Genomic DNA, 12357 nt, shown 5'->3' with positions numbered 1-12357 from the left:
TCCTAGTTTACAGGCACACTACAAGCAGCGCCCATGCTTTACGACTATTCAAGGAAAACAACATTACCCGAATAACTCGTCCAAATGTAAGCAGGGGTGAACGATGTTGTGCAGCACTCAGGTAGGGCGCGGGCTCTGCAGAAGCAGTCACTCAAACGGGGGAGCGCAATACTTTATTCGGTATTGTTTCTCCCATGCGTTGGCTCGCAAAAACAGTTTCATTCCTCCGCACCCCGATTCAAACCACGGATGATTTGTGCTAAGTGCGTTTGTATTTCCTATCTTTATGCCGACTTGTATCGCAATGAAAAACAAATAAACAAAAGGAAGAGATAACAGCGAGAGCTCACACGTTGGTCCGCTGTTGCCACTGTATGAAGTTGCTTTTCTCTTATTCAGGAGCTGTGTACTAAACGATAAAATGAGAAAAAATGATGAATGCAACAGAAAGAAAGCGGGGCAAGAGGGCGTAATTGACGGAACCTCTCACACCTGAATTCGAGATGTATCATTTCCGAACTGAGGGTGACGGCAGTATAATCTTGCGATGAGCGAGCACACAGCACGTGTGTGCAGCGCGCTGCTCTTGTTCAATTCGCTGCGAAGGAGTTTGTAACTACTCGGAAGCTTTTTCGCAATCATCGCGGCGCAAAGATTGGCCTTGGCAGTTCAGGGGTGAATCTCCTTACGCCGTGCGGCGTTTCCTCCTCTCTAGTAGTAGTAGTAGTAGTAGTAGTAAGAGTAGTAGTAGTAGTAGTAGTAGTAGTAGAAGTAGTAGTAGTATAGAGAAACCGCTAGTTTATGAGTTGCTCAACCGATGGTGAAGTGTGTATATGAACTTTGGAATAATATAACTAGATGACATTGTGGTTTTCGCAGCATATGCTTGGAGGGTAGATAAGTGGGGCGAAGCATCTATCCGTGTATCCATCCGTCCATGCATCCGTCCGTTTGCCCTTCCGTCCGTTTGTGCCTCCGTGCTTTTGTCCCTCCGTCTGTCCATCCAAGCTTGCATCTGTCCGTCTGTCTGTCAGTCCGTGCGTTTGTCCATGCATCTATTCGTCTGTCTATGAGTCAATACGTGCGTCCGTTCGTCCACGCTTCCGTCCATCCGGGTGTCCGTCCATGAATCCATCCGTATACCTCTATCCATGCGTCCGTCTGTTGGTCCTTCCATATTTTCGTCCGTCCATGAGTCCATCCATGCGTCCGTCTGTCTGTCTGTCTATTCATGCGTGCATTCGTTCATTCTTCTGTGCCTCTGTCAATGCTTGCGTCCGTACCTTTATCTCTCCGTCGGTCTCTGCATGCGTCCTTCCATCTTTCTGCCCATCTGTCCTTGCTTCTGTTCGTACCTCCATCCATCTCTTTGTTCGTATGTCTAGACGGACGGACGGACGAATGGATGGACGGCTTTGTCCCAATCATCATCATTCACTCCATAGATGTGCTGCAGTTTTACATGCTCGTCGGTGCTCCTCCGCCTGGCGTGTTGTTCGGGTCAGAGCGCATCGGGGATGATTGATATGTGGGGTTTAACGTCCCAAAACCACCACATGATTATGAGAGACGCCGTAGTGGAGGGCTCCGGAAATTTAGACCACCTGGGGTTCTTTAACGTGCACCCAAATCTGAGCACACGGGCCTACAACATTTCCGCCTCCATCGGAAATGCAGCCGCCGCAGCCGGGAGCGCATCGGGGAACAAACGAATATCAAGGCGAGTTGTGAGGTGTGCTGACAGAGAAACCGGGTGCACGCGTGCCTCGTCATACACGGAGGCACGGTTTTCAAAAGACATGTGAGCGACAGTTAAAGCTTCAAGTCACAACTTCATTTTACACTGCTATAGTAAGTCTAAAACAAAAATATAAAGCTGGGCTGTGGCTGTTTCGCTAGCCTCTAACAAATATGGGGTAGATTGCTTCTTATCTAATTATCTAGGCTTTCACCCGGACAAGCTCACCAAAGCAGGCTCAAAGACAGGCGCGCGCTTATTTTTTGCATGCGAAGGATCTTATAGCGAAGCTCAATTCGTTGTGTGCAACCACCCACTGCGCATGCGCCACTGCTGGCACAAGCATTGCCAGAACGTATTGCCAGCACGCAGACGCGTGAATGCGCTATAGCGCATTCACGCGTCTGCGTGCTGCAATACGTTCTGTGCGTGGTGAACTTTGCATAGCGAAGCTTTCCGAACCATCAAACGAGAGCGAGTCAGTGGCCCGGCACATTTCCGGCTCACTGGACCCGTCCCGCGCATACGATTCCGCAGGGATGCATTTCTCCTGAGGTGGCTGCAAAAGCCACGTACACTACTGCCTCGTTACTTCGACGCTGAAAGCCGCAATGACTCTCGCCACATTTACAGTGTTAAGAATGTATCTAAGGGGCGGACTGCCGAAATAAAGTTACCAATGTTGCATGATTGCTCGGCGGTGTGCACTGATGCTTCGTAAATGGCCCCCCATGGTCATTATTGAGAGTTTTCTTCGCGGAATTTCATAAGACCGTTTTCTACACCTGACGACTCACGAACAAAAGCCTAGGACCCCAAGTCTGCTGTGGAGATGGCCGATGTTGTTACGACTGGCGCTACGATGTCACGCGAGACAACCTAAATAAGTCTTTTACATTGAGATGCTGTACAATAAATGCTGAAGTGAAAGATGATCGTATAATGAATCCATCTGTATATACACGCATGTAACCAGAATATGGCATATATATATATATATATATATATAAGGGAAAGAAGTGTATACCTAAGGGCTCGTTTTTCCGTGTTTTGACACAATAATAATGGGATCTAACCGAGAGTAATGCCAAGGAATGTAAGGGGAAGTTATTAAAACCAATGGAACGTAAATAGGAAGAAAGAAAAGTGGGGCGAAAAATAACCAGCCATGAGCAGGAATCGAACCTACGACCTTCGAATAAAGCATTTGATGCTCTAACCACTCAGCTATTACAGCGGCCTTCCCTCCATTCACTTTTTTTTGGATTTATATGTGAATTTAGAAGTAGGAGTGTCAGTCAGCGCCATCTATAAGCCAAGCGACGAGTGTGAAACACTCTTTTTTTATGCGCATGTGTGACGTCACGTAGCACGTAAACTTATTACGAGCGGGAAGCTGATCAATAGTTCCTCGTATACAACCTAATGACACCAAGTCTGCCAGTACGAGACCCTCGTTAATGAATAAAAGAAAGAAGTGCATACCTGAGGGCTCGTTTTTCCGTGTTTTGACACAATAATAATGAGATCTAACAGACAGTAATGCCAAGGAATGTAAGGGGAAGTTATTAGAACCAATGGAATGTAAATAGAAAGGAAGAAAAGTGGGGGAAAAATAACCAGCCGTGAGCAGGAATCTACCATATATATATATATATATATATATATATATTATGAAGTCTTGGTTTGGATTACCTTTTATTAGGCCCGAGGAACCGGCAGTCGACAGCTACGATGAATGAGCCAAGCTGATGATGCTACGCGACAACGATGAGGATGCATGAGCCACACATGATAATGATGATAATGTACCGGTGAAGAGGATGCGTATACTAAATGCCCACATCAATTCCCCCCACGTGAAAGCGGCCAGCCTGGCCGCGGCAAGTCAAGGGAACAAAGAACGTCGCATGAAGGGCTTCATACGGGAGACATGGACGACCTCTGTAGTTCGATAACGGCGATCAGCTGGGGCTACAAGTGGCGTCACGCGATAATTCACTGGCGAAGTCTCTTCAAGAACTGTGTACGGCCCGATAAACCGAGGCTGAAATTTGTCACACAAACCAGGTGTACGAACAGGCGTCAAAAGGAGCACTTCGTCTCCAGGTTGGAAGGATACATCACGATGCGATTCATCGTAAACTAGCTTTCTGTCTTGCTGGCGGGCTTCAGTGTTTATACGAGCTCGTTGGCGGCACTGTGCGAGTCGTGAAACGTATTCCTCTGAAGAGGATGGAGATGAATTCGCTTGGCAGGTAAAGAAGGAGACGTCCAGGAAAGAAGTAGGGGAGCGTCCATAAACTAGGTAAAATGGCGAGTAGCCGGTTGTTCGCTGAACAGCCGTATTTTAGGCGAAAGTGACGAATGGTAGAACAACGTCCCAGTTATTGTGGTCTGGTTGAATATAGGCGGCAATCATGTCACCAAGAGTGCGGTGGAATCGCTCAGTGAGGCCGTTAGTCTGGGGATGATAACTAGAGGCAGACTTGTGAGTTGTGCCAGAGGCCTGAAGAAGTTCGTTCACTAGTTGTGAAAGAAAGGCCCTTCCACGGTCACTGAGCAACACACGTGGAGCACCATGACGCAGTATAATGGCTCGGAGGATGAAATCGGCAATCTCAGAAGCTGAACCAGTAGTAACGGATGTCGTCTCGGCATAGCGCGTCAAATGGTCAATGGCTGTTACTATCCACCGGTTTCCAGCAGCACTGGCTGGGAGGGGGCCATAAAGATTGACGCCTACAACTTCGAATGGTGTGGCTGGGCACGGAAGAGGCTGTAGTGTACCGGTGGGAGCAGATGTTGGTAGTTTTCTACATTGGCAGGTAGTGCAGGACCCGACGTACCAAGCTACACTAGTGGTAATGCCTGACCAATAAAACCGACTTCGAAGGCGATCGTAGGTTTTATGGTAACCAAGGTGACCAGCAGTCGGATGGTCATGAAGTGCCCTGAGGACTTCGGACCGAAACGATCGGGGTAGAACGGGAACCCAGCGCTGACCGTCAGGATGGTAAATCTTGCGGTACAGCACCGAGTTGTCCAGCTTAAATTGCGAGAGTTGGCGACGGAGCCTTGCATTAGGTGGACGGGAACTGCCAGTGAGGTAGCCTATAATACGTCGACAGTATGGGTCAGCCAACTGTCGAGAAGGAAAATCGTGTGGGTCGTCCGAAGGTAGCTGGTCCATAGAGGCGAGAGAGGAAACCGCCGTAGACGTGGACTCCGAGGGCATGTTGTGCAAATTGATGGCGGAAACCCCGAGTGGAGTCGCTGGTAGTGGGCAGCGAGAAAGAGCGTCGGCGTCACTATGCTTCCTTCCACACTTGTACACGATCTCAAAATCATATTCTTGGAGGCGTAGAATCCAGCGTCCGAGGCGTCCCGACAAGTTCTTGAGTGTCGAAAGCCAACATAAAGCATGGTGGTCGGTCACAATGGTGAAATGGCGGCCATGCAGATATGGACGAAATTTCTGTACTGACCAAACGATGGCGAGGCACTCCTGCTCGGTGATTGTGTAGTTCCTCTCGGCTGCGGAGAGGACGCGGCTGGCGTATGAAACGACTCGCTCTCGCGAAGAGTTGTCGCGTTGCAGGAGCACGGCTCCTAAACCGCGGCCGCTAGCGTCTGTGTGCAGGAAGGTTGGTGTATCATCGTGAAAATGAGCAAGTATAGGGTCGGTCGTGAGGGCACTCTTCAACCTGTCGAAAGCCGATTCACATTCTTGAAACCACTGAAAGGGCATACCGGAAGCAAGAAGCTTATGAAGTGGTGCGGCTATGGAGGCAAAGTTTTGTATGAATCGCCGAAAGTAAGAGGCGAGACCAAGGAAACTTCGCAAATCTTTTGGTTTGTCAGGGCGAGGAAAGCAAAGCACTGCAGCAGTTTTATCAGGGTCTGAGCGAATTCCGTCCTTGCTCAACACACGACCGAGTACCTTGATAGATCTGCTGGCGAAATGGCACTTTTTGGTGGTAATTTGAAGACCAGCGCCCGCAAGACAAGTCAGGATCTCATCCAAGCGTTGCAGATGTTGAGGAAACGTCGATAAAAAGACAGCAATGTCATCGAGGTAACATAGGCAAGTCTTCCATTTCAGGCCACGCAGCACGGTGTCAATCATGCGCTCAAAAGTTGCGGGCGCATTGCATAGACCGAACGGCATAACATTGAATTCGTATAGGCCGTCCGGGGTTGCAAACGCCATTTTTTCTTTATCATCTTCGTGCATGGGGATTTGCCAATAGCCGGAACGCAAGTCGAGGCTCGAAAAGTATTCACCACCCTGTAAGGAATCTAGGGCGTCGTCGATGCGTGGCATGGGGTATACGTCCTTTCTAGTGATCTTATGGAGTGCTCGGTAATCGACACAAAATTGTACGGAACCGTCTTTTTTACGTACCAGAACGATGGGCGACGACCAAGGACTGGTTGAGGGTCGGATTATCTCCCGTTGGAGCATATCGTCTACGTTTTCTTCAATGATTTTTCGTTCAGCTAGAGAGACGCGGTACGGACGGCGGTGCACAATGGATGTTCCGTCGGTCTGAATACGATGTGCTGTAGCAGTTGTCTGGCCCAGGGTGGATGAATGAACGTCAAAGAAGTTTGCATGCTTTTCCAACAAATCAAGCAGCTGCTGCTTCTGTGAGTCATTCAAGTCTTTGTTGATGGCTGCTGTAAAGGCCGAGGAAGCAGTATGATCAGCAGGATGGCCTTTAGAGGACACAGGGGTAAGAGACACAACGCACACAGGCTGTAGATCGGCAACGCAGGCGACAGTAGTGCCCCGTGGCAGTAAAATTTTATCTTGTGTGGTGTTGGTAGCAGCGAGGACAGTTGATCCATTGTTGAAGCGAGCCACACCTGATGCCGTGCAGAGCAATGCCTTTATTAAGGCAACACGGTGACGGAGTGACCAAAATGTCACCAGAGTCGACGTCGTTGGACAAAACTGTCACTAATTGATGTTCGTTTGGTGATAACTCGATGTCTACTGCAGCGATGAGTCGAAGTGGCCTGTAGGTTTCGTCGTTGAGCAAGTGGTCCGTGTCAGTAAGATGGACGACACGTTGTGCACAGCAAATAGCCGCAGAAGCAGAGGAAAGAAAGTCCCAGCCTAAAATGAGTTCATGGGAGCACAGGGATAGCACAGCAAATTCTATATGATGAAGAATTTCGTCTATTAGTACACGGGCAGTGCAGAGAGCGGAAGGGCGAATCATTGTTCCCTGGGCTGTAACCAGTGTCGGTCCATCATAAGGCGTCGTGACTTTTCGAAGACGTGCACACAAATCAGCACGAATAACAGAAAACGCAGCCCCAGTGTCCACCAAAGCATCAACGTCCACTCCCTCAACTGTGACCGCAATCATATTGTAGGGGCGCGCTGGGGGAATTGGAGTCCTGTGTTGGAATGAAGTTTGTCCTCCAAAAACTACATCGCTTAGTTTTCCGGACGCCGATCAGAAGTAAGGGAAGCAGGCTGAAGAGGAGAAGAAGAGCGCCGGTAAGGCGACGGTGAACGGCGTCGGGTTGATCGGTGACTACTGCGCAGTTCACCCGATGCTGGCGGAGATGGAGACCGACGCGGCGGTGACGAATAACGGCGGCCCTGGTACAAGGCTCCTGCGGTATAGTCCCGTTCGCGTATGTGATACCCTCGGCGCTCGTTTTGCTGGCGCTTTCGGCAAAAGCGTGCAATGTGACCACGATAGCCACAATAATAGCACGTAGGCCAAGTCGATCGATGAGGAGGGTAGTAGCTTGCGCTAACTGCACCAGGAGAGAGAGAAGTCAGAGGGACAGGTGACGGCTCACGCGGTGGTGATGAAAAGCTCGTGGGAAAGCTTGTGGGAGGTGCGGCAGCAACCGACGCGTACGTTCGTGGCGGGGACGTCGAGCTGACGGTGCCTGGTGGTGCGGCGGTGGTGTGCGGGAACGATGGTAGAGTACGAGAGACAATGGGCTGCAGGTTGGCCATGTGGGTCATGGACGTGAGCTCTTCCCTGATGAAATCCCGCAATGACGTTGAAGAGGACTGAATGGGACACACTGAAGGTAGTGTGAATCCCATTGATTCTAATTCTTCACGTATAATCGCCCTTATCGTGTCTCGCAGGTTTGGATCAGTCGTAATACGGGCCGCGTCACTGTCTGATTGTAGGCGCATAGACTCAAGTTCTTCGAGGCGCTGACAGGTTGTCGCAACGTCAGCAACGGTAGCCGGATTCTGGATTGCCATGGCATTGAATGCGACGGGTGCAATCCCCTTAAGAAGCTGGCGCACCTTGTCTGATTCTGTCATTGGTGTGTCAACCCGGCGGCAAAGTGAAAGAACATCCTCGATGTAGGATGTGTACGACTCCCCGATGTGCTGTTTCCGAGTCGCGAGAGCTTTCTTTGCGAGAGCCGAACGAACAGCCGGTGTGCCAAAGACATGGCGAAGCTGATCTTTGAAGGCTGACCAGTCGGGGATGTCGATGAAGTGGTTGAGTAACCACGTCTTCGCGACACCCGTGAGATAGAATGACGCGTGAGCGAGTTTGTAGGTGTTATCCCACTGGTTAGCAGCGCCGACACGTTCGAAATCGTCCAGCCATTCTTCCACATCTTCCCCGCGCATACCAGCGAAAGGATGGGGCTCACGCTGGAGGCTGTTGATGACATGAGAAGGCGTGGCACGCGGTGGTTGAGTGGGAACGGCTGCAGCACCGGCCTCATCTTGGTGCGACATATTTCCGGACACCTGGCCCAAGCGGCTACCTGAACGTAGCTCCAGGGGGTAGAGTGGTCGAGAGGATGGCGGGGGATCTAACAGCACTATCCACCACGTATGAAGTCTTGGTTTGGATTACCTTTTATTAGGCCCGAGGAACCGGCAGGCGACAGCTACGATGAATGAGCCAAGCTGATGATGCTACGCGACAGCGATGAGGATGCATGAGCCACACATGATAATGATGATAATGTACCAGTGAAGAGGATGCGTATACTGCCCACAATATATATATATATATATATATATATATATATATATATATATATATATATATATATATATATATATATATATATATATATTTCTGATAACGCTATCCAATGACACTTCGATTATTTGTGAAGTGAGCAGCTACGGGGCACAATCATTGTCTGAGTTTTTCTTGGCAACTCTTTTCTTGGCAATGTGCTGACATTTTCTTTTTTTCCTTATTAACGCAACAACCAATCCTCAGTAATATCTCCCGAGCCAATGGGTGATTTTTATATCGTGTCTGAAGGCAAGAACACTGTCTGCATGTTTTTATACTTCTCATACCTGCAAACAGAGATTGGTGGAGCCTCTGCTATTCAAGGGAAACGGAAGTCGCTTGCCGAACTCCTCAACATATTCGCAATCCCCTGGCTAAAAGTCATTGCATTCTTCATTCCAACTTGGGTGAAATGAATTGCCGTAGAGTATGCAAGGGTTTGTCTTATTAGAGCATTACGAACAGTTTGTAGTGATGATACTGATCTGCCCCATGAAGTGCCAGCAATCATGCAAAGTACATTCACTATTGCATTAACATCGCTTTCGAGTTTTTTATGTGTGGTGTCCGGCATATTTGCCGATCAAGCATTATTGCTAGAAATCGATACTTTGTCCCAATCTGTAAAGCTTGTCCTTCGAGGATAACGTTGAAAATATTTTACTTTTTACGGGTAAATGGCGACACAGCTGTCTTTTAATGCTATAGGGCCGTCTCTCCTTCTATTAAAACAGTGTGGATGGTATTCAAGCCCTCTTCCAATGCCACCTGAAGATACTTGAACGTCATTTTCAGATGCCCTATTGCACACATCATCTGCACACAGTGAGAGCCGTTTGTTGGGTGCCACACTTGAAAAATGACCAATGACGCAGTTCAGTAAAAAAAGGGCTAAGCACACTTCCCTGCGTCAATCGCTGCTGAACATCCTATTATGCACTATTTCGTTCACCCGTCTGCACAAATATTTGACAACCTGATATAAAATCAGAAATTCCTCACAAGGACCCGCCGGACATACCGAGTTCCAACGTACTTGAACATCTACATGGCTGACTGCAACAAATGCCCTCTTAATGTCCAAAAATACTGCTACTGTCATTATCCCACAGGATGTTTGTGTTCCACATAAGTTACTATATCTAGTATGGCGTTCATTGTGCATCTTTGTTTGCGAAAAACGTGTTAGGTAGTCCCTTTCGTTGCTCCACCACTCCAGTCGTGCGTTGATCATCTTCTCCATTACCTTGCACAAGCAGCTTCTCTAGCTGACTGGACAGACAAAATTGAAGGCATGAAGACGTTTTTCCAGGCTTTAGGAGTGGATCAACTCGACTGACTTTTTAAGGTGGTGGTACAGGTTTTTCTGTCCATAGACTAATATGTATGTCTAAAAGAGCTTTTGTGTGTCTTGGCCCAAGGTTTCTGAGTGTATTGTATGTAATCCCATCAGCCCCACAGCAAAATTTTGACATGAAACAATTGCACGATGCAGCTCACTCATTGAAAACGTGGGGTTAAGTGGCAAATGCTGCGCCCAATGACATGCATTGATTTTCTGATTCGCTATCTCAACATTATTTCTAAACATTGCACAATCCGATGCCGAGCCGCATCTGCAGATAAGTTAGCAAATTTCATTTGTCATTAGCATCTCTCTTTTGTCTATAGCTAAGGCTAGAGCACAAAATGGAGAAGTCCATGTAACAGGGCCGTCAAATGCTCGACTTGTCAACCATATTCTCAGAACAGGTGTGTGAGGCGAAAGCGTGCCATAGAAACTTCGCCAGCGTCGTTTCCCTAAACTGCCCATGCACCTGCGTATGATGTGATTTTTTTCAGTGCTTTTTGAATTATTCTAAGGCACCACTCCGTCCGTACGCTCTTTCAGACGGGCGATGAACGGCTCTGATGCGTTCGTATTCTTCGTCAAGCACAGCCTAATCTTTCGGAATGAGTACCTTATTTGTGCATACGTTTACATTACCTTGCAAATATTCCGTGAATACTGAACGCTTGTATGTGGACTAAGCCGACTGCTTGGGCAAAACAGAAAAGTTTTTTTTTTAATTTGTCAATCTGCTGTAGCACCTAATGTTATAACTCTGTATCGACAGTGGTTTACGAGAATTGAAAATGATCAACTTCCGCGTGTTTCCACATTCGTTGACCGTTACACGTCATTGACTAGATCTTGTGAACCTAATGATATTTCTACCCAGCTTGAACAGTTATACCCGCGAATGGGGATCCGTCATTTAAAACAGTCAAATCATATTTGTCTATATCGCTCTCTACAACATTACCACGTGAATCACAGTGGTCATTGCCCCAGATAGTGTGATGTGCCTTGAAGAATCCACATATAAAGACAATAGAACTAGACATTTTCAAGGTATCTAACAGGTCTTCCACGGAAATACGGTTTGAAGGCTGTATATAGATACTAATCACTGTCACCCACACATTCCCAAACGCTACCTTACATGCAACGAATTACGGAAAGTCAGATTCGCTTGACTGAACTTGATAAGATAGTAGATCATTTGTGTTGGCTTGGTGGTGACTTACACCACCTCGACGAGATTACTTGTATATCACGTAGTTCCAGAGGCGGAAGTTGTATACATTCCAGCTTCTTGAATACAAAGTATTGCAAAGTTGAACTGTACAAGCAGTTTACGAAAGTCAGCACACTTTCTTCGCTTGCTTTTGCCAAATTGAAAAGCACTCCAGCACGAATTGCAGAGTGTCAAATTTGGCACAATCAAATGTGCTGTCCAAGAAATATATGTTTTAGAACAACAAAAATATTTTGCAACGAATAAAACTGACAAATGTGTAATTTTTGTTGCCAGCTGGTAAACAGTGTAAATAAATACTATATATGCCCAAATATTCAGAACAGGAAATTCTAAATGTACACTTTAAAAGTAAATGACTCGAGAACTGTACAAAAATAATAAATGTTGTACAAGGTGTTTTCATTCACATAGACAAAAAAAAGAGAACTAAGGTGCTGCTTCGTTGCTTCGGCCTTGCGGTGAAGCATTGGTTGGTTTTTCGTGAGACGCAAGGAAAATCATGCAGTTTTCTCTATGAATTTATGTTTTGTTTTTTAACGATAAAAGCCTCCATGTGTTCTATTATGAATGGATGCACGTGATGTCAATAATCTCTCTTTAAATCAGATGTCCAAGGAAATTTGCTATTTCGTCTGGCGTAACGTCTTTCTGTGAGCCACCCCATTCGGCGTAGGTTGGCTTGCTATATATGCACCCAAGTATAATATTTAGCATTTTGCGCTTCGCATGAAAAAAGGTAAATCTCGCGTGCAGTTCTAAAACGTTTAACGCTGCTCTGTAGTCAGGTCCAAGATGTGTTCAAGTGCCAATCTTGACGTCAGGAGAAGCTTTGCGATCGGCACCAGCACACCGCACGCCAGCGAAGAGTGGACCCCACACGTAACCAGAGTAGGTATTAGATTGTGCAGAAAGGTCAGAAGCTGCGCACTCGCAGCGGGGGAAACAACTAAACAACTTGAGGCAGTAAACAAAACAAACCCTTGAACGGCTGCGGATG

The sequence above is a fragment of the Rhipicephalus microplus genome, chromosome 4 (genome assembly GCF_043290135.1).
Source record: "Rhipicephalus microplus isolate Deutch F79 chromosome 4, USDA_Rmic, whole genome shotgun sequence".
Classification (NCBI taxonomy): Eukaryota; Metazoa; Arthropoda; class Arachnida; order Ixodida; family Ixodidae; genus Rhipicephalus; species Rhipicephalus microplus.
This window is presented reverse-complemented; position numbering follows the sequence as displayed.